Source organism: Bos taurus, chromosome 5, assembly GCF_002263795.3.
Source record: "Bos taurus isolate L1 Dominette 01449 registration number 42190680 breed Hereford chromosome 5, ARS-UCD2.0, whole genome shotgun sequence".
Classification (NCBI taxonomy): Eukaryota; Metazoa; Chordata; class Mammalia; order Artiodactyla; family Bovidae; genus Bos; species Bos taurus.
The window spans coordinates 20,700,225-20,722,671 of NC_037332.1; positions in this window are offsets into that span (position 1 = coordinate 20,700,225).

Genomic DNA, 22,447 nt, shown 5'->3' on the forward strand with positions numbered 1-22,447 from the left:
GAGAGTTCCCTTTTCTCCACACCCTCTCCAGCATCCATTGCTTGTAGACTTATGGATCGCAGCCATTCTGATTGGCGTGAAATGGTACCTCATAGTGGTTTTGATTTGCATTTCTCTGATAATGAGTGATGTTGAGCATCTTTTCATGTGTTTGTTAGCCATCTGTATGTCTTCTTTGGAGAAATGCCTATTTAGTTCTTTGGCCCATTTTTTGATTGGGTCATTTATTTTTCTGGAGTTGAGCTGTAGGAGTTGCTTGTATATTTTTGAGATTAGTTGTTTGTCAGTTGCTTCATGTGCTATTATTTTCTCCCATTCTGAAGGCTGCCTTTTCACCTTGCTAATAGTTTCCTTTGTTGTTCAGAAGCTTTTAAGTTTAATTAGGTCCCATTTGTTTATTTTTGCTTTTATTTCCAATATTCTGGGAGGTGGCTCATAGAGGATCCTGCTGTGATGTATGTCGGAGAGTGTTTTGCCTATGTTCTCCTCTAGGAGTTTTATAGTTTCTGGTCTTACGTTGAGATCTTTAATCCATTTTGAGTTTATTTTTGTGTATGGTATTAGAAAGTGTTCTAGTTTCATTCTTTTACAAGTGGTTGACCAGTTTTCCCAGCACCACTTGTTAAAGAGATTGTCTTTAATCCATTGTATATTCTTGCCTCCTTTGTCAAAGATAAGGTGTCCATATGTGCGTAGATTTATCTCTGGGCTTAGATGAGTGGATAAGAAAGCTGTGGTACATATACTCAATGGAGTATTACTCAGCCATTAAAAAGAATACATTTGAATCAGTTCTAACGAGGTGGATGAAACTGGAACCTATTATACAGAGTGAAGTAAGCCAGAAAGAAAAACACCAATACAGTATACTAACGCATATATATGGAATTTAGAAAGATGGTAACAATAACCCTGTGTACGAGACAGCAAAAGAGACACTGATGTATAGATCAGTCTTATGGACTCTGTGGGAGAGGGAGAGGGTGGGGAGATTTGGGAGAATGGCATTGAAACATGTATAATATCATGTATGAAATGAGTCGCCAGTCCAGGTTCAATGCACAATACTGGATGCTTGGGGCTGGTGCACTGGGACGACCCAGAGGGAGGGTATGGGGAGGGAGGAGGGAGGAGGGTTCAGGATGGGGAGCACGGGTATACCTGTTGGCGGATTCATTTCAATGTTTGGCAAAACTAATACAATATTGTAAAATTAAAAAAAAAAAAAAGTCTTCTAAAACACCACAGTTCAAAAGCATTAATTCTTCAGCACTCAGCTTTCTTTCCAGTCCAACTCTCACATACATACATGACTACTGGAAAAACCATAGCCTTGACTAGACGGACCTTTGTTGGCAAAGTAATGTTTCTGCTTTTTAATATGCTGGAAGGCGATGGCACCCCACTCCAGTACTCTTGCCTGGAAAACCCCGTGGACAGATGAGCCTGATAGGCTGCAGTCCATGGGGTCTCAAAGAGTTGGACACGACTGAGTGACTTCACTTTCACTTTCCACTTTCCTGCATTGGAGAAGGAAATGGCAACCCACTCCAGTGTTCTTGCCTGTAGAATTCCAGGAACGGGGGAGCCTGGTGGGCTGCCGTCTATAGGGTCCCACAGAGTCAGACACAACTGAAGCGACTTAGCAGCAGCTAAGTTGGTTATAACTTTCCTTCCAAGGAGCAAGCATCTTTAAAATTCATGGCTGCAGTCACCACCTGCAGTGATTTTGGAGCCCAAGACATAAAGTCAGCCACTATTTCTACGTTTCCCCATCTATTTCCCATAAAGTGATGGGACCAGATGCCATGATCATTGTTTTCCGAATGTTGAGCTTTAAACCAACTTTTTACTCTCCTCTTTCACTTTCATCAAGAGGCTCTTTAGTTCTTCTTCACTTTCTGCCATAAAGGTGGTGTCATCTGCATATCTGAGGTTACTGATATTTCTCCCAGCAATCTTGATTCCAACTTCTGATTTATCCGGCCCAGCATTTCTCATGATGTACTCTGCATATAAGTTAAATAAGCAGGATGATAATATACAGCCTTGACATACTCCTTTTCCTATTTGGAACTAGTCTGTTGTTCCATGTCCAGTTCTAACTGTTGCTTCCTGACCTGCATACAGATTTCTCAAGAGGCAGTTACGGTGGTCTGGTATTCCATCTCTAGAAGAATTTTCTACAGTTTATTGTGATCTACACACTCAAAGGCTTTGGCATAGTCAATAAAGCAGAAATAGATGCTTTTCTGGAACTCTCTTGCTTTTAGATGATCCAGCAGATGTTGGCAATTTGATCTCTGGTCCCTCTACCTTTTCTAAAACCACCTTGAACATCTGAAAGTTCACAGTTCACATATTGCTGAAGCCTGGCTTGGAGAATTTTGAGCATTACTTTGCTAGCATGTGAGATGAGTGCAATTGTCCGGTAGTTTGAACATTCTTTGACATTGCCTTTCTTTAGGATTGGAATGAAAACTGACCTTTTCCAGGGCCGTGGCCACTGCTGAGTTTTCCAAATTTTCTGGCATATTGAATGCAACAGTTTTACAGCATCATCTTTTAGGATTTGAAATAGCTCAACTGGAATTTCATCACTTCCACTAGCTTTGTTCGTAGTGATGCTTCCTAAGGCCCACTTGACTTCACATTCCAGAATGTCTGGCTCTAGGTGAGTAATCACACCATCATGATTATCTGGGTCATGAAGATCTTTTTTTGTAGAGTTCTTCTGTGTATACCTGCCACCTCTTCTTAATATCCTCTACTTCTGTTAGGTCCATACCATTTCTGTCCTTTATTGAGCCCATCTTTGCCTGAAATGTTCCCTTGGTATCTCTTATTTTCTTAAAGAGAAAGACTAGAGTCTTTCCCATTCTTTTATTTTCCTCTATTTCTTTGCACTGATCACTGAGGAAGGCTTTCTTATCTCTCTGTGCTATTTTTTGGAACTCTGCATTCAAATGAGTATATCTTTGCTTTTCTCTTTTGCTTTTTTCTTCTCTTCTTTTCACAGCAATTTGCATGGCCTCCTCAGACAGCCATTTTACTTTTTGCATTTCTTTTTATTGGGAATGGTCTTGTTTGCTGTCTCCTGTACAATGTCACGAACCTCCGTCCACAGTTCATCAGGCACTCTGTCTATCAGATCTAGTCCCTTAAATCTATTTCTTACTTCCACTGTATAGTCATAAGGGATATGATTTAGGTCATACCTGAATGGTCTGGTGGTTTTCCCCACTTTCTTCAATTTAAGTCTGAATTTGGCAATAAGGAGTTCATGATCTGAGCCACAGTCTGCTCTTGGTCTTGTTTTTGCTGACTATATAGAGCTCCTCCATCTTTGGCTCCAAAGAATATAATCAGTCTGATTTCGGTGTTGACCATCTGGTGATGTCCATGTGTAGAGTCTTCTCTTGTGTTGTTGGAAGAGGGTGTTTGCTTTGACCAGTGCATTTTCTTGGCAGAACTCTATTAGCCTTTGTCCTGCTTCATTCTGTACTCCAAGGCCAAATTTGCCTGTTACTCCAGGTGTTTCTTGACTTCCTACTTTTGCATTCAACTCCCCTATAATCAAAAGCACATCTTTTTGGGGTGTTAGTTCTAAAAGGTCTTGTAGGTCTTCATAGCACCATTCAATTTCAGCTTCTTCAGCGTTACTGGTTGGGGCATAGACTTGGATTACCGTGATATTGAATGGTTTGCCTTGGAAAGGAACAGAGATCATTCTGTCATTTTTGAGATTGCATCCAAGTACTGCATTTTGGACTCTTGTTGACCATGATGGCCACTCCATTTCTTCTGAGGGATTCCTGCCCGCAGTAGTAGATATAATGGTCATCTGAGTTAAATTCACCCACTGCAGTCCATTTTGGTTCGCCGATTCCTAGAATGTTGATGTTCACTCTTGCCATCTCCTGTTTGACCACTTCCAATTTGCCTTGATTCATGGACCTAACATTCCAGATTCCTATGCAATATTGCTCTTTACAGCATCGGACCTTGCTTCTATCACCAGTCACATCCACAACTGGGTGTTGTTTTTTCTGTGGCTCCATCCCTTCATTCTTTCTGGGGTTGTTTCTCCACTGATCTCCAGTAGCATATTGGGCACCTACAGACCTGGAGAGTTCATCTTTCAGTGTCCTATCTTTTTGCCTTTTCATATTGTTCATGGGGTTCTCCAGGCAAGAACTCTCAAGTGGTTTGCCATTCCCTTCTCCAGTGGACCACATTCTGTCAGAAGTCTCCACTATGACCCATCCATCTTGGGTGGCCCCACGGGCATGGCTTAGTTTCACTGAGTTAGACAAGACTGTGGGCCATGTGATCAGATTGGCTAGTTTTCTGTGATTGTGGTTTCAGTGTGTCTGCCCTCTGATGCCCTGTCTCAGCACCTACTGTCTTACTTGGGTTTCTCTTACCTTGGACGTGGGGTATCTCTTCACGTCTGCTCCAGCAAAGCGCAGCCGCTGCTCCTGCTCCTTACTTTGGATGTGGGGTACCTCCTCACGGTTGCCACTCCTGACCTTGGATGTGGGGTACCTCCTCTTGGAGACTCGCTACTCACCCCTTCATACCTTAGATTTTACTAAAACTCACCTTTCTTAATGTGGTCTCCAATTAGTTCTGACAAATGTGTATAATAACCTAACTGCCACCACAATCAAATGTATTATATTTCCACTATCCCTCCAAAACCCTCACATAATGCTTAGTTGTCAGTCCTCTGCTTTACCCCACTTCTGAGAAACTAGTGATCTGATTTTAGCCTCATACTTTTACTTTTTTCAGATGTTACACAAATAAAATATGAAGCTTTTTTATTCTAATTTCTTTCACCTACCATAATGCTTTGAAGGCTTGTTAGTACTATTGGGTTTAGTGACAGTTTGTTCTCTTTAATTTTTGAATAATATTCCTTCATACGGATATGTAATAATTTCTTCAGCTGTTCCTTAATTGATGGACACTTGGGTTATTTCCAGTTTTACGTGTTATGAATAAAGATACAACAAACGGTCACATGTAGATGTTTGTGTAGTTGTATGTTTTCTTCTCTTTCCAAAACAGCTGTGAGTGGTATTGCAGGATTATCTGGGAAGGGTATGTTTAACTTCGTAAAAAGCCTAATTGTTTTCCCAAAGTATCTGCATCACTTTGCCTTCCTACACGTGATGGACCAGAGTTCCAGTCACTCTTCACCTTCACCAGCTCTTGTATTGTTTGTTTTTCTGTTTTTAATTTTCACCGGTCCAGTAGATATGTAGCAAATTTTGGTTTTAATTTGCATTTCCCCAATGATTATTGACGCTGGACGTATCTTCATGAGCTTGTATGACGTCTATCTCATCTTTGGTGAAGTGAATTTTTCAAAACTTTGTCCCTTCTTTAATTGGCATTTTTTTTCTGAGTTTAGAGTTTTAAAAGTTTTTATGTACACTAAATACAAATATTTTATCAAATACGTATGGCAAATATTTCATCTCAGTATATGGTGTGCTTTTTTTATTTTCTTAATAGTATCTTTCAAGGAAAATTCTTTTTTGTTAAGTTAAATTTATCAAAAAAAATTTGAGGCACTTCATAATTTTTGTTCTCTAAGATATTGTGTTTTCTTCTGAAAGTTTTATTGTATTAGAGTAGCTTTATGATATATTTCAAATTACCTCTTTTGCATATAGATAGCCAATTTTTCCAGCATCACTTTTGAAAAGACTATTCTCTCTCCATTACCATGGCATCTTTGTTGAAAATCAATTGATCATTGTTTCAGGGGGATAGGGCTTATTTCTGGATGCTCTCTTTAGTTTTTTTGATCTACACGTATACCCTCTCACCAATATCACACTATCTTGATTACTATAGCTTCATAGCATATCTTAAAATCAGTTAGTATGAGTCCTTTCATATTTTGACTATTTTTAGTAGTTCATATGAATAAATTGAGGGTGGTGAGAGAGAAAGCATAGAAAATGCAAAGCAAAAATAAAAGTAAATATGCAAAAGGAAAAACTGTAAGACAAGAGAGACATCTTCCCATTCAATTGAATCATACAATGTGTCAGCTGATCCCCCCGATTTCCAAGTGTTTTGATATTTAGTCTGTATTATTTTCTGACAAGTTCTTCGGACAGTTATTTTATCTTTGTAACTTGGAACATCTTTCTCAAGCTAGATTAAGGAGTTTCTTGCCTGTGTGCTAAGTCACTTCAGTCATATCTGACTCTTTGCAGGCTTGTGGACTATAGCCTGCTAGGCTTCTTTGTCCACAAGATTCTCCAGGCAAGAATACTGGAGTGGGTTGCCATGGCCTCTTCCAGAGGATCTTCCGGAACCAGGGATCGAATCCACTTCTCTTATATCTCCTGAATTGGCAGGCAGGTTCTTTACCACTAGCACCGCCTGGGAAACCCAAAGAACTTCTTAGATAGAATAAAAAGTATATAGTTTATATAAAGTGAAAGTATACTTTTTTCTTCAAATATCAAATATATAGAGTGTTCATGCATTAACATTATAAATCTCTAAAAAGGTGAAAGAAAGTGAAAGTGAAGTCACTCAGTTCAGTTCAGTTCAGTTCAGTCGCTCAGTCATGTCTGACTCTTCGTGACCCCATGAACCGCAGCATGCCAGGCCTCCCTGTCCATCACCAACTCTTGGAGTCCACCCAGACCCATGTCCATCAAGTCGGTGATGCCATCCAACCATCTCATCCTCTGTCATCCCTTCTCCTCCTGCCCCCAATCCCTCCCAGCATCAGAGTCTTTTCGAATGAGTCAGCTCTTCTCACCAGGTGGCCAAAGTATTGGAGTTTCAGCTTCAAAATCAATCCTTCCAATGAGCATCCAGGACTGATCTCCGTTAAGATGGTCTGGTTGGATCTCCTTGCAGTCCAAGGGACTCTCAAGAGTCTTCTCCAACGCCACAGTTCAAAAGCATCAATTCTTCCATGCTCAGCTTTCTTTATAGTCCAACTCTCACATCCATACATGACCACTGGAAAAACCATAGCCTTGACTAGACGGACCTTTGTTGGCAAAGTAATGTCTCTGGTTTTTAGTATGCTGTCTAGGTTGGTCATAACTTTCCTTCCAAGGAGTAAGTGTCTTTTAATTGCATGGCTGCAATCACCATCTGCAGTGAGTTTAGAGCCCCCCCAAAATAAAGTCAGTCACTGTTTCCCCATCTATTTGCCCTGAAGTGATTGGACCAGATGCTATGATCTTAGTTTTCTGAATGTTGAGCTTTAAGCCAACTTTTTCACTCTCCTGACTTTCATCAAGAGACTCTTTAGTTCTTCACTTTATGCCATAAAGGTGGTGTCGTGTCCAACTCCCTGTGACACCATGGACTGTAGCCTACCAGGCTCCTCCATCCATGGGATTTTCCAGGCAAGAGTACTGGAGTGAGTTGCCATTTCCTTCTCCAGGGGATCTTCCTGACCCATGGATTGAACCTGGGTCTCCCACATTGTAGGCAGATGCTTTTACCAGGCAAGTCCTATAAATCTCTAAGTATTCTTCATTACTGCATGTTCTATTTACCTGCTATCTGTTTATGGCATGTTGGGACAATGCAACTCTGACACTGTGACTTAACAATCAAGATAAATGCAACAAAGATAGAGAGTTTCTGACAACCTGAAATCAGTATTACTAATGGAGAAAAGGGAGTCTTGTTTGCTTTATCAGGATTTGGAAGCTATTTTACACATCCTGGGAAGAGGTGAATAGAAAAGAAAAGAGAAATCACTATGATCTTGTAGTTATTCCCCAACAGTACAAGTGGGGCTTCTTAATGGCTTTGAGGATGATTCTGACCATCAACGAGGTTTGAGAACCAGATTCTGCTAAACTCCATCACTCTTCGCATCTTGCCAATCATGTAATGTATTCACTTATTTATTTTTATTCAAAGAAAGCCAAAATTATATAAACAAATATATGTTAATGCAGCATTATGTGAAAATATGCTCATAGTTCCTTGGATTCTAAATACAGATAATCCAGCATGAATATTCATGATATAGTTAACTGGATTGCATATTCTTATTTGCACTGAAATTGATGGGGATAAATGAAACAGCCTCGCATACAAATTCTTTTGACTACTTGCTTTCAACATCGTATTGCTTTCCAGCCCTATTTAGCTCCATTTATATTGCCTTTTGCATATGAGTGAAAATCAGCCACAATATTATGAATACATGTTAGAAATATAATCCATTATTCCATGCCACAAGTGATGAAAAAGAAAACAGATTACAAACTAAAAAGGCATCAGTGGACATGAATGTATCAGGATGGTAGGGGAAGGGAAAGTACAAAATCAAGGCCATTTTATCAAGACATTGAGTCAAAATGCCTTAATTCTTATGCATTAAAAAGATGAAGTCCAAGTAGATGAAAATCTGACCAAAAAACATCTTTGCCACTAATCAAACTAAAATCTAAGTAAGAACTATATGTTGTTGTTCAGCCACTAAGTTGGTTCTGACTCTGGGACCCCATGAACTGCAACATGCCAGGCTGCCCTGTTCTTCACTATCTCCCTGAGTTTGCTCAAACTCATGGCCAATGAGTCAATGATGCCACACTACCATCTCCTCCTCTGTCTACCCCTTCTCTCCCTGCCCTCAATCTTTCCCAGCATCAGGGTCTTTTCAAATGAGTCCAGCTCTTTGAGTCAGATGGGTCAATATATTGGAGCTTCAGCATCAGTCCTTCCAATAAATATTCAAGATTGATTTCCTTTAAAATTGGCGGGTTTGATCTCCTTGCTGTCCAAGAGGCTCACAGGAGTGTTCTCCAGTACCACAATTCAAAAACATCAATTCTTCAGCACTCAGCCTTCCTTATGATCCAACTCTCACACCTGTACAGAACTACTGGGAAAAACCATAGTTTTGATTATACGGACCCTTGTCAGCAAAGTGATGTCTCTGCTTTTCAGTATTCTGTCTAGGTTTGTCATAGCTTTTCTTCCAAGAAGCAAGCGTCTTTTAATTTTGTGGCTACAGTAACCATTCACAGTGACTTTGGTGCCCTAGAAAATTAAATCTGTCACTGTTCCCACTTTTTCCCCATCTATTTGCCGTGAAGTGATGGGATCTGATGCCATGATCTTCATTTTTTGAATGTTGAGTTTTAAGCTGCTTTTTCACTCTTCTCTTTCACCTACACCAAAAGGCTGTTTAGTTCCTATTCACTTTCTGCCTTTAGAATGGTATCATCTGCATATCTGAGGTTTTTGATGTTTCTCCAGCAACCTTGATTCCAACTTGTGCTTCATCCAGTCTGGCGTTCTGCATGATGTACTCTGCATATAAATTAGATAAGCAGGGTGACAGTATACAGCCTTGCTATACTCCTTTCCCAATTTGGAACCAGTCTGTTGTTTCATGTCAGGTTCTAACTGTTACTTCTTGTCCTGTATACAAGCTTCTCAGGAGGCAGGTAAGGTGGTCTGGTATTCACATCTCTTTCAGAATTTTCCAGAGTTTATTGTGATCCACACAATCAAAGGCTTTAGTGTAGTCAATGAAGCAGCAGTATATGTTCTTCTAGAATTCTCTTGCTTTTTCTATGATACAACGGATGTTGGCAATTTGATCTCTGATTCCTCTGCCTTTTCTAAATCCACCTTGTACATGTGGGAGTTCTCGGTTCATGTACTGCTGAAGCCTAGCTTGAAGGATTTAGAGCATTACCTCGCTAGCATGTGAAATGAGTGCAGTTGTGTGGTAGTTTGAACATTCGTTGGCATTAATTTTCTTTTGTATTAGAATGAAAACTGACCATTTAGAATCCTGTGGCCACTGCTGAGTTTTTCTAATTTGCTGGCATATTGATTGCAGCACTTTAACAGTATCATCTTTTAGGATTTTCAATAGTTTCAGCTAGAATTCCATCACCTCCACTAGCTTTGTTGATAATAATGCTTCCTAAGGTCCACTTGACTTCACAGTCCAGAATGTCTTGTTCTAGGTTAGTGACCACACCACTGTGGTTATCAGAGTCATTAAGACCTTTTTTGTACAATTCTGTGTATTCTCTCCACCTCTTCTTACTTTCTTCTGCTTCTGTTAGGTCCTTGTCATTTGTCCTTTACTGTGCCCATCTTTGAATGAAATGTTCCTTTTCAGTTCAGTTCAGTCAGTCGTGTCCAATTCTTTGTGACCTCATGGGCTGCAGCTCGCCAGGCTTCCCTGTCCATCGTCAACTCCCAGAGCTTACACAAACCCATGTCCATTGAGTCGGTGATGCCATCCAACCATCTCATCCTGTCATTCCCTTCTCCCCTTCTCCTCCTGCCTTCAATCTCTCCCAGCATCAGGGTCGTTTCTAATGCATCAGTTCTTCACATCAGGTAGCCAAAGTATTGTAGTTTCAGCTTCAGCGTCAATCCTTCCGGTGAATATTCATGACTGTTCTCTTAGTATCTCTATTTTCTTCAAGAGATCTCTGCTGCTGCTGCTGCTGCTGCTAAGTCGCTTCAGTCGTGTCCGACTCTGTGCAACCCCATAGATGGCAGCCCATCAGGCTCTGCCGTCCCTGGGATTCTCCAGGCAAGAAAACTGGAGTGGGTTGCCATTTCCTTCTCCAATGTATGAAAGTGAAAAGTGAAAGTGAAGTCGCTCAGTCGTGTCAAACTCTTCCCGACCCCATGGACTGCAGCCTACCACGCTCCTCCGTCCATGGGATTTTCCAGGCAAGAGTACTGGAGTGGGGTGCCATTGCCTTCTCTGAAAGAGATCTTTAGCCTTTCCCATTCCATTGTTTTCTGCTATTTTTTTGCACTGTTCGCTTAAGAAGGCTTTTGTATCTCTCCTTGCTATTCTGTGGAACTCTTCCTTCGATTGGGTTTATCTTTCCCTTTCTCCCTTGCCTTTTGCTTCTCTTCTTTTCTCAGCTATTTTTAAAGCCTCCTCAGACAACTACTTTGCCTTCTTTCATTTCTTTTTATTAGGGATGATTTTGGTCACCGCCTTCTGTACAATGTTATGAACCTCCGTCCATAGTTCCTCTGGCATTCTGTCTACCAGATCTAATCCCTTGAATCTATTTGTCACTTCCACTGTAGAATTATAAGGTATTTAATTTACGTCATACTTGAATGGCCTAGAGGTTTTCCCTAGTTTATTCAATTTTGAGATAAGGAACTGATTCCCTGAGCCAGCTCCCAGCCTTGTTTTTGCTGATGGTATAGAGCTTCTCCATCTTCAGCTGCAAAGAATATAATCAATCTGATTTTGTTATTGACCATCATCTGGTGATGTCCATGTGTAGAGTGCCTCTTTCATTATTAGAAGAGGGTGTTTGCTATGACTGGTATGTTCTCTTGGCGAAACTCAGCCTTTGCCCTGCTTCATTTCATACTGGTCTTGATCTTTAATATTTCATACCTAGGTAGTTGAACGCCAGATTTTCTTTTAATAAGTTCTTTTATAATTCAAGGAATTTATCCTTGTATTTATCCTTATAAGTCAGAGACAATTTTTTATAAATTTTGATTTTAAAAATATTATTATTATTAACCTGTTAATTGATTTCCTTCCTATAGTTGGTTACATTGACTTTAAGATTATTCAAAATTATTTTTATCAGATTTCAAATTGTTTACATTTTACTTAGTATTTAATATTTGTGCTTTAAGAGTCTATTCAAAGCTAATCAAAGATATACATGTATCTTGCATTCAAGTCAAGTCCTATCTTAGCTAGTTTAGAATGTATTATAGTGATGGGAAGGTAACCCAGGTTAATAAACAGCAGCCTATTGATGCCAGTCATGGAAAGTATCAAATAAGCAAATATTTTCAAATGTCTTCAATAATCACATACTGCTAGAATCACATGCACGTTACTGGACAGAGCCACATGAAACTTAGGTAGACCATTCAGACTTTGAAAGTCACAATGACTTTCATCATGACCCATATGGTTACTGAATTTCATCATATCACATTTTCCTTTCAAAATGATTTCTAAGTATTTTCCTAAATGGAAGTAATGATGATTCCAAAATGAAATTCTGTAAAATGAATTAGAGCTTTAAATAAATTGTATTGTGGTACTTACAATGATGGATTGGTTTAAGTTTACAACAAAATTAAGAATCTGTCCTTTCGCTTATGATTTCTGGATTTCTGTTTTTATTTAGATGTGTTCAGTTTTCATACCAAAAGTAAGTTAAAATGTGCTTGGTTTTTCTAATGTCTTCCAGCTTAAAGACTACTAGCATTTTCAGCTAAGGAAAACACACTGGCTTTTTCTGTTTTATACCATCTATATTGTTGTGTGTGTGTGTGTTTTTTTTTTAATTGGAAAACCTTAAAATGGAGGAGCAAAAGGAAAATAAAGCAGCAACAAACAAAGGCTTACTATTAGATGGCTGATATGGCAGTTTAGAAAGGGTTTGAGTGAATCTTAAGGTTGACCGATGATTTCTGAACTACTTTTCCTTAGATGTTTCATAGTCTTGGAGCATATCCAGGTCTAACTACCCTACCTAGCTTTCATACCATTGACACAAATATTTTAACCAATTCAAAAGACTGAAATCAGCTGTAAAAATAAAAAGCAATTTTAAGAGCAAGAAAAAAAAGTTTCTTTCTTTGCTGAAAATGTATTTGGAACGCACAAAATCCCTGGCTGAATAAATAAGGACAAACCAGCAGTTATATAGGACTAGTGTCAGTAGGAACAAAGTAAATGACCTTCATCTCTGCCTCTTGAATTCAGGCTTAAAAGTCTCGGATAAAGCTTCCTTTTCACCTTCCCAACACTCTAGAACATTCTTATCTGAACCCAGAAGTCTCTATATGCTCTTTGTTTTTTCAAAGTTCCCAGGGTACAGTATCAGCTAGGATTTCTTTGCACTACATATTTCCCATTAATGTTTCTTCTTCCTATTTCTCCTTAAAACTGAAATGCAATTTTTAAAAATAATTCATTCCCTCTTTTGTGGTATTGCTATACATGGTCTATGTATTTTTTTTGAAATCACTGGATCTCACTGATTCTAAAAATGCTGTTCTTTTTCATTTAAAATTTCTGAATTTCCATCTTACATTTAATGTGAATAATTGACATACTAATGTTTTGGTTTGCTTCCCTAATGATGTTTACTATGTAAATTGTGTTTCTTTCAGTAGTATTATTGAATTAAGGAAATACATGTTCACCTAAACATTGCTTCTGTAACAGTAATGATATACAGGTGATTCTAGATGAAGCATTATAAGCATTCTATTTCATGTTAATAGTTGTGTGTGTATTTTAATGTAGGATAGGAAAAGCAAAAGATGCCCCTGAAACCCTTTACTTTATTTACAAGTATTACTGCTTAGGGTAAAACTAAGTTTAAATGGATTGGATTCAAAGAAAAACCCAAAGTAAACTATACTGAAGACACTTTGAATGGGACAGGAAAACCATACATCTCATAAGGGGAAGGGATGTGCCTTATTCATCTTTGGATCCCCTGGGCCTTGTAAGCAGTACAGGCATTTTGGATTCCTTTGAGTACTGAATATTTGTCTCATTGAAGGTAGATTATGTGACAAAAAACTTTACCCCAAAGAGTGAGGTGTTCAGTCTACGAAAATTGTTCTTCAGCAATAGATGTGTTCTAAAACAGAAGCTTATGATTCTGAATGATTTTAATTAGTAGAGAGAATAGCTGTGTGATGTCTAAGGGTGCAGAAGGCGTTGCTTGCTTCCACCAGCAGGAGCTTTACCCATTCATTCCTCTGCGCACCTAAAGACAAAAGTCATTCTCACTACCCTCCCCCTGTAGCATGCCTGCTCACCCTTATTGAAAAAACCTGAGTCAGAGTAAAGCAGAAGTGTCAAAATGTATGTCTCATAAATACCTTTTCACCATGTGATACACAGAGTAGAATACACATTTAACACTTGGGTTGTTTGTTACGGTCAGGGGTTTGACTTCCGTCTTTACCTTGGCACTTATCTCTCCCCACTCTCTACACAGGGTTGAATTCCAACAGGTTGAACACTAGAAGGTTGAACACATCAGTTATGGGTTGATATCCTTCTCTATCTTTTTGGGAATCTTGGCAAGGGATTGTAAGAATGAATTCTGGAATATTCCCTGTGCATCTGCAGGTTTCAAGAATGTGTAGAAAGCCCAGTGTCAGGGCTGTGTGTAGAGAAGGGTTTTCTATTAACCAGTGTGATGAGAAATTGTTGTACAGCACTAAAAAAAGCACTAGACTGGAAGTCACATGTCCTGTTCTGATTTATATAATACCATCACTCTTTTATTCTAATTTGTTCCTCCTTTCTTTACAGCTTAGTTTTTCTTTGTTGGAACAATAGGGGCTTGATCTAGATAGATGATTTGCAAGGCTCCTTCCATCATGAAGTTTCCTTGATTCTATCACAGTTAGCATAATTACACTATAGATGGGATAAGGAGAGAATATAAAATTAATGAGTTTAACTGTCATTGCCCACCTGCATGAATATTTGTTAGAAAAAGAACAACCCCCTGCGTGTCATCAAAACAAATGATTCACTGTTAATTTCTTTGTTGACCTCTCCTACTTCCTTCCAAAATGATTTATTTTTGCTTTATAAACAGACTCAGGTTATGAATAAAAATAACCAGAGTTATGGCCTCCATAGGTTACCTTTGAGGGCCCTGAATGTTTATATGGAATATAAGAGTCCTTACAGCATAGGAAATGTTAACCATAAAGAGTACCAGTGTGCAGGATATGCATGATGTGTGAGTGTGTGTGTGTGTTTTCATCAAAAAGTTGTTACAATTTACAGAAAAAAAGAATATATGAAACATGTTGCCTTTCAGATGAATCCTTTAAAGTAAACTTTCAAGTAAAACTCCCAAATGGATCTAGATTACAGCCAACCGCCTCCACCCCATCCCCAGTGACAAACACAAGACAGCTGCTAAATTTAACATGCCTTTACTGGAATACTGGTGCCTCCTGCACAATAGCAGGCTATGTGCTGCCAATCCACAGGATGTACTCAGTTTCTGAATTGCTGCACAGCAGCCCTGCTGATCCCTAATCCTTGTGAATACAGAATTGACATGTGGCCAAGACCTTCAGAGAATTCATTTTTTAAAGGGAAAAAGAACAAAAGGAAAGAAAAAAGCTCAAAGCAACATGTTAAGACATGTCCTGTGAGGCAAAAATTTTGAGATTGGGAAGAAATTACTGAATTAATACATTTAAAGACAGGCATTCCCAATGGACAGATAATTTGTATCTTAATAGTTCATTTGAAGACCAACTGTTAGGAACACATTCTCTGTAGAAATAATGTGTTACTTGTTAGCTGTGTTCTCAGGTGATGCTATATAGATATATTTATCCAGGAGTGTTTCTGATATAAGTAATATACAAATGATATTGAATCCATCACTTATATCAATATGTTTTTTGACAAGGTAATCAGAAATGCATCATGCCTATTGTCAATCTGATACATTTATTTGTTTGATCATTCAGTTGTTCACTGAGTATCTAATACATTGCAGGTGGGAATATTCTGGCTAACAAAACCAGCCTCATTCCGGTCTTCATGGAGCTTCTTAAAATAATGGTTGGTGATGCTTAGACACTAGCTACATGCAAAGAAGGCAAATGGATTCTCCAATATATAGTACTCACAGTTATGACTCAGTCACGGGACCTAGTCTTATGGGTACGGCAAAGGGAAAAGGGGAGTCAATTCAGTGACATAAAATATCAAGTACAGGTGTCAGCAACTTGGATCTGAGTGGTCAGGATACCAGCTAGTATCTCCATGCACATGTGCTCAGCCGTGTCTAGCTCTTTGTGACTCCAGGGACTGTAGCCCACCAGGCTCCTCTGGACATGGAATTTTCCAGACAAGAATACTGGAGTGGGTTACCATTGCCTCCTCCAGGGGATCTTCCCAACCCGGGGATCAAACCCATGTCTCCTGCATCTCCTGCATCAGCAGGCGGATTCTTTTACCAATTAGCCACCTAGGAAGCCCACCCACTAGCATCTACAGCCTGGGAAAAACTGTCAAAAGGTAAATAAGTTTAGAGTATTATCAGTGGGAGAGATATTTACCTGAAAGGTAATCATCTATCACTAAATGAGAAAAGTCACCTTTTAGTACATCAATCACTTCCTATGCCTGTCTTAAAGAGTTGAGGGATTAGGCCCTGAAACTCATTTTTGTCCGTGTGTCTTGAACCTGTTGAATTTGTCTGAAGCATAGTATGGCTCAGATAGTAAAGAATCTGCCTGCAATGCAGGAAACCCAGATTCGATCCTTGGGTTGGGAAGATCCCCTGGAGAAGGAAATGGCTACCCATTCCTGTATTCTTGCCTGAGATTTGCATGGACAGAGGAGCCTGGTGGGCTACCGCCCATAGAGTTGCAAAGAGTCAGACATGATTCAGCAGCTAACACTTTCACTTTCTTGGACCTAATTGAATTTGTCTGAAGCATAGTTGTTAGCTAAGATACGAATGATACTTTCTTCAGGTGAAACTTCATTTCTTTATTTTCTCCAGTGTCCGGGCCTCGTCCCACTTGTGATCTGGTGGCAGGCACCACCATCACTGGAGCCCATTTCCTTTGGCAACTTGAAGAATTGGGATCTTTACAAGAACATAATTAGTGATGTGGTGAGACCAGTGGTCTATTGAACTTTTGTTCAGAGTTTAAATCATGTAAGTGTATATGTGTGTGTGTGTGTGTGTGTGTGTGTGTGTGTGTGTGTGTATATTTGTTATTTACTGATGTCTGTTAAATGTAAAGTGCACAGACATTTTAGAACCAGCAATTCTATTTCCAGGATCTTTCTTTGCAGCACTGAAATCATGAACATGGGAATTACTTACATTGCTGCCAGGAATGGAAGTGTTTATCTATGCTGTGTAATAGCAGACAGTAAATAAGAACAGTGATACACTGACATGGAGAGTTTTCTAAAATGTATTTTTAAGCAAACACATTTAAAAGAAAAAATAATAATATGTGAAATAATATATATAGTATGTTTCAGTTGGATAATATATCCACAAAGATATATTCTTTGTAAGTGTGTAGAGAAGAAACTGGAAGGAGGCAAAACTCCCAGAAGGTCAGGTGAACACTGTGTCCTTCTCTATTGTTTCCATCTTTTAAAATGAAGATGCACTTTTATGTTATTTATGTTATTAAAAAAGAAAGAAAAAGAGAAAAAGCGAGTGAATGGTAATGGAGAGAGCAAATATAGCCTTGTAGATATTACTTTTGGGAAAAAAATGTATTAACAAAGGGGATAGAGGATCACAGAAACTGGTTTATAGTTGAGGGAAATAGAGGTTCAGATTTAGTATTTTTTGAGATGAAGGATGTAAAACACTTACGTGTTCACTGGAAATGATTTGCTAAATAGAAATACCATGTATCTTCAGTTCTAAGATCATATTGTAATGATTTTGTGAATGCGTCTCATACTTTGTTATCTGAAGTATAGAATATTTTAATTCATTTCTACAATTCACCTTTGTCCATATTCATCAAACTCCTCTTTAGGTTAAATTTTTTACTTGAGGTCTTTAAATATCACTGGTCGCATACTAAGCGACTTCACTTTGACTTTTCACTTTGATGCATTGGAGAAGGAAATGGCAACCCACTCCGTTGTTCTTGCCTGGAGAATTCTGGGGACAGCGGAGCCTGGGGGGCTGCCATCAGAGGGGTCGCACAGGGTCGGACACGACTGAAGCGACTTAGCAGCAGCAGCAGCAGCTGCATAAATTCAGACTGGCAAACTGTTTGAAGACTAGCTTGTGTTCAATTCTTGAGCTCACTTTTTTGTTCCTCCTCTTTACATTTTGTGTCAGGGTTCAGAATGGCTCATTCTATTGCTGTCTCTTTCTGCTCAATGAACTTCAGTATATCCTTATACTGAAGACACAGGCCCTTGTCCCAGAACACAGCACAAGCTCTTGTCCCAGTGTTTGGAAGTTTTCTGATTGGATTTCCTGTCTAGGAACATATACTTAAAAAAAAAAAAAGTACCTAAAGGCTATTATCAAAAGAAAAAAGAAAAGAATGTGTTGACAAGCATATAAAAAAATTAGACTTGTGCATTGCTGATGAATAGGTGAAATTTCATAAGTGATATGGTGGTTCCTCAAAAAATCAAACACAGAATATCATCAAGCAATTCCACATCCAAGTAAGTTACTGACAGTATTGAGAGCAGAGACTTGAATAGATACTTTTGTACCTGTGTTTTTAGCAACATTATTCACAATAATCAAAAGGTGTAATCAACTTAAGTGTCCACCACCAGATGAACAGATAAATGGTGTATGGTACATTCATGCATGGAGTATCATTGTCTTTAAAATGGAAGGAAATTCTGATGCATGCTACAGCAAGAATGACCCTAGAAGACATTATGCTAAGTGAAATAATCTAGTCACAAAAGGACAAATATTGTATGATTTCACTTACAGAAGGTACCTAGAGCAGAAAGATTTATTGAGAAAGAAAGTAGAAGAGGGGTTGCCAAGGCCAGGACTGGGGTGGAGGCAGAGAATGAGGAGTTATTTTTTCAATTCGGGAGGATGAAGAAAGTTCTGGAGATGATGGTGGTGGTGGTGGCACAACAGCGTGGACGCACTGAATGCTACTGAACTGTACATTTAGACATGGTAAGTATTCAAATGGTAATTTTTATGTATACCCAGGGGTCAAACCCAGATCTCCCACATTGCAGGTGGATTCTTTACCAGCTGAGCCACAAAGGAAGGTACATAAAATAAAGGTACAGCCTACAACTTACGATGTTTTAGATGGATGAAGTGTTAATAATTCCAAAGGGGGAAGTGACTAAAATCTTTGAGAGGCTGAGAGGGGAGCCAGGATTTAGCTCAGATTGACAAGGCCCAGCTTTTTACTGGAAGAAAAAAGGGTCTATCACTGTCTGGGGAAGGGAGTGGGTCAGAAAGCTTCAGGGGCAGGTATGTTCACAATTTACACGTATGAAAACAAGAGAGTTTCATACAGAGTTCCTTTCTGGATGGCATCTTACTTCTAAATGATGTTTGAAGTGAAGTCATCTAGTGAGAAAGAACTGGGAAGAAAGAGGTGTGAGTGAAGAAATAATTACTTTTACTTTGAAGAGTGAGGAATTAGGCCTGGTCAGCAGTCCTGAATGCTCACTTGAGAATATAGACTAATTAAAATGAAATTGGTCTGAATAGCTGAATTTTTTATTCCTACCATGTTTTCCTATTTGGGTGCCAGAGGGAGAGGCTGGGATCCTCCAACGTCAGGGTTGTGCAGGTTAGAACAATGGCAAGAAGGAAGCAGGTAAGGAAATTGAGGATCACTTGTAAAAAAATAATAAGTAAAAAGTGATTTAAACAATTGACTTTGAGTTCCCTCATTTGTGAAATGGGAATAATAATAGATTGTCTCTCATAAGATTGTGGTGAGTTAAATGTACAATGTTTAAATGTACAGTGTTTCAAACACTGAGTAATGTGCCTGGCACTCAGGAAATACTTAATAAACATCAACTTTAGTAACCATCGTACTACTTACCATGGATGTAGCATCTCTGCCAGACAATGCAGGAAGTGAAGACAGGTGAGAAATGGTATATAATAAGAAAGTAGTGGATTGGAGATTTTGGTAAGAACAAATGACAATCATTCTAAGTACTCAAGCAAAACAAAGCAGTACTAAAACTTTGAATGAATGAAGGGCTTAACAAGAGATTGGTGGGTAAAGCAATGAAGTGAGGGAGTGGGGGGTATAACTTGGTAACACATGCTTCAGAAGAACAAGATGTTGGCATAAGGAAGAGGTTCTTATGTTTGGAAACCATCATTGTAGAGCAAGGAGGATGTCCACGTCTCCTCTTGGCCCTGAGGAATATGATATGAGAGAGAAAAGAAAAACAGCTTTGATTCCATTTGAAGAGAACCATTTTCCTTAGGGGACAGCTGTTTCAATAAAAACACACATGTGAAGGGAACAATCAGAGAAGAGATGAAGAATTTAAATAAAATCACTGATTATGGATTTAGAGCTCAAGAAGACAAAGTGGCAGAGTTTTTAGGGTTTTAAGAGAAGGACTTTTCATTTTCTTTTTGAGAGGCTGAGTTCAGATCAGAAGAGCTATGTCAGAGTATGGAGTAATTTGGACTAAGATGGTGAGGATCTCTTACTTTGACTACAATAAATAGAAATGTGATGGAGGCACCTAGTTTTGCTCTGTAGACAGGGTTAAACACTTAGACTTGATGGAAATACATAGGAGGCTGGGGCTGTTTATTGGAAGCAGAGTAATTACCAATTCAATCACACACTACTTATTGCTATATACGTTTTGTCTATTATATTATTTTAAGTTCTGTTCATGTCTAGTCTTCTTGAATAGATTCGTGCTTCCTGAGGAAAATAAGTTTTCCTTTTAAAGTCATCATACTTCATTAACAAAATTACTGTGTATTTTAAAGGATAGGTACTCAATAATGTTTTATAAATTGATTTTTAAATTATTTGAGTCATAAGAGACTATATTAAAATTTATACTTAACTGTATAGAAGCAAGTAATAGTTTTAGGACAAGAGACCAATATTCTCTATTCTTAATCTTGATATGACAGTATTTTATGTTCAAGGGGGAATATGAGATATAAGAAAATCCACATATTAGACTACAGATGTAATTTGAAGTGAAATATAAATTATATTGTGGTATCTGCCATGTATAGTTGTCTCTTTTTCTTATGTTCTTTTTGAATACTTTATACAGTCCAAAGAAGTTGGAGAGGGAAGCAAGAACAAAATTATTTGGGGATTGTTTTCTTCTCTAACCAAATGATTCCTATCAGACCTTTCAACAACTAAGGTACTACGAGCAATTCTGTATAAATATCTTTGCCACTAGATTCTCCACAAACCGAATACATTCTTGGAGCCAAAAAGGAGGAAGGAGAATGTAGCAAATTGGAAAAATCATTTGTTTCAGTACAGGAATTGAACTTGATATGCAAGTCAGAGATAATTTATTTATGGTAATGGTTTTTCCTAATGTCCCAGGAAACTTTTTGTCCCAACTTTAACCCCTTGATTACTTCTAATTCAAAACCTTTGGAACTCTACCCTCTTAACCTCGCCTACCCAAGGAACATAAGTATTCAATGAGCACACACAATAAATGGACAAAATGTGTACAGTTCTTAATGTAAATATTCCCAGAATGACTTAACAATTGTATGTCAGAGTGCCCTGTTCCCTTATCATGGCACAAGGCAAATATTAATAACAGCCTTTGCAAACAGATTTGATTATTTTATAAATCTTATCTGAACATCTGGAGTATTTTGATATTTGCTTTTTTGTTCTCTTTTCTTTAACATTAAAATGGTATATATCAGTCTTATTGACATTTTATTTTTCCCGCTATCAAAAGAACTTGAATATAACATCAAGCAATCATCATTATTCCTTCATTTGCAAGAACACTTTGTTATTGATTGCTTATAAATTTTACTTAAATACAACATTTTGGAGATATGAAATATATTATTTGAAGGAATAGTTATATTTCTTTTTCCAGCATACAATAAATAAGTATTAATATCAATTACCAGACAGCTTATTTCTTTAATTTTTTTTCTTTTGAACTTTTTATTTTGTGTTGGGATATCACTGATTAACAATGTTGTGGTAGTTTCAGGTGAAGAGCGAAAGGACTCAACCATTCAGATACATATATACATTCTTCTGCAAACTACTCCCCCATTCAGGCTGCCACATAACACTGAGCGGAGTTCCATCTACAATAGGTCCTACAATAGGACCTTGTTGGTTATCCATTTTAAACATAGCAGTGTGTACATGAACATCCCAAACTCCCTAGTTATCCCTTCCCCTGGCAATAAATCCCCCTTCCCATAAATTCATTTTATAAGTCTATGAGCCTCTTTCTGCTTTGTAAGTGAGTTCATTTGTATCATTTCTTTTTAGATTCCACAAATAAGGGATGTCATACAATATTTCTCCTTTTCTGTCTGACTTACTTCACTCAGTATGACACTCTCTAGGTCCATCCATGTTATTGCAAATGGCATTTATTTCATTCTTTTTAATGGATGAGTAATATTCCATTGTATCTATGAACCACATCTTCTTAATACATTCCTCTGTTGATGGACATTAGGTTGCTTCTATGTCTTGGATATTGTAAGCAGTGCTGCAATGAACGTTGGGGTGCATGTATCCTTTTGGACCATGCTTTTCTCTGGATATCTGCTCAGGAGTGGGATCACAGGGCCGTATGCACGCAAGCATGCTAAGTTGCTTCAGGCATGTCTGACTCTGTGTGACCCTATGGACTGTATCCCACCAGGCTCCTCTGTCCATGGGATTCTCGAGGCAAGAATACTAGAGTGGG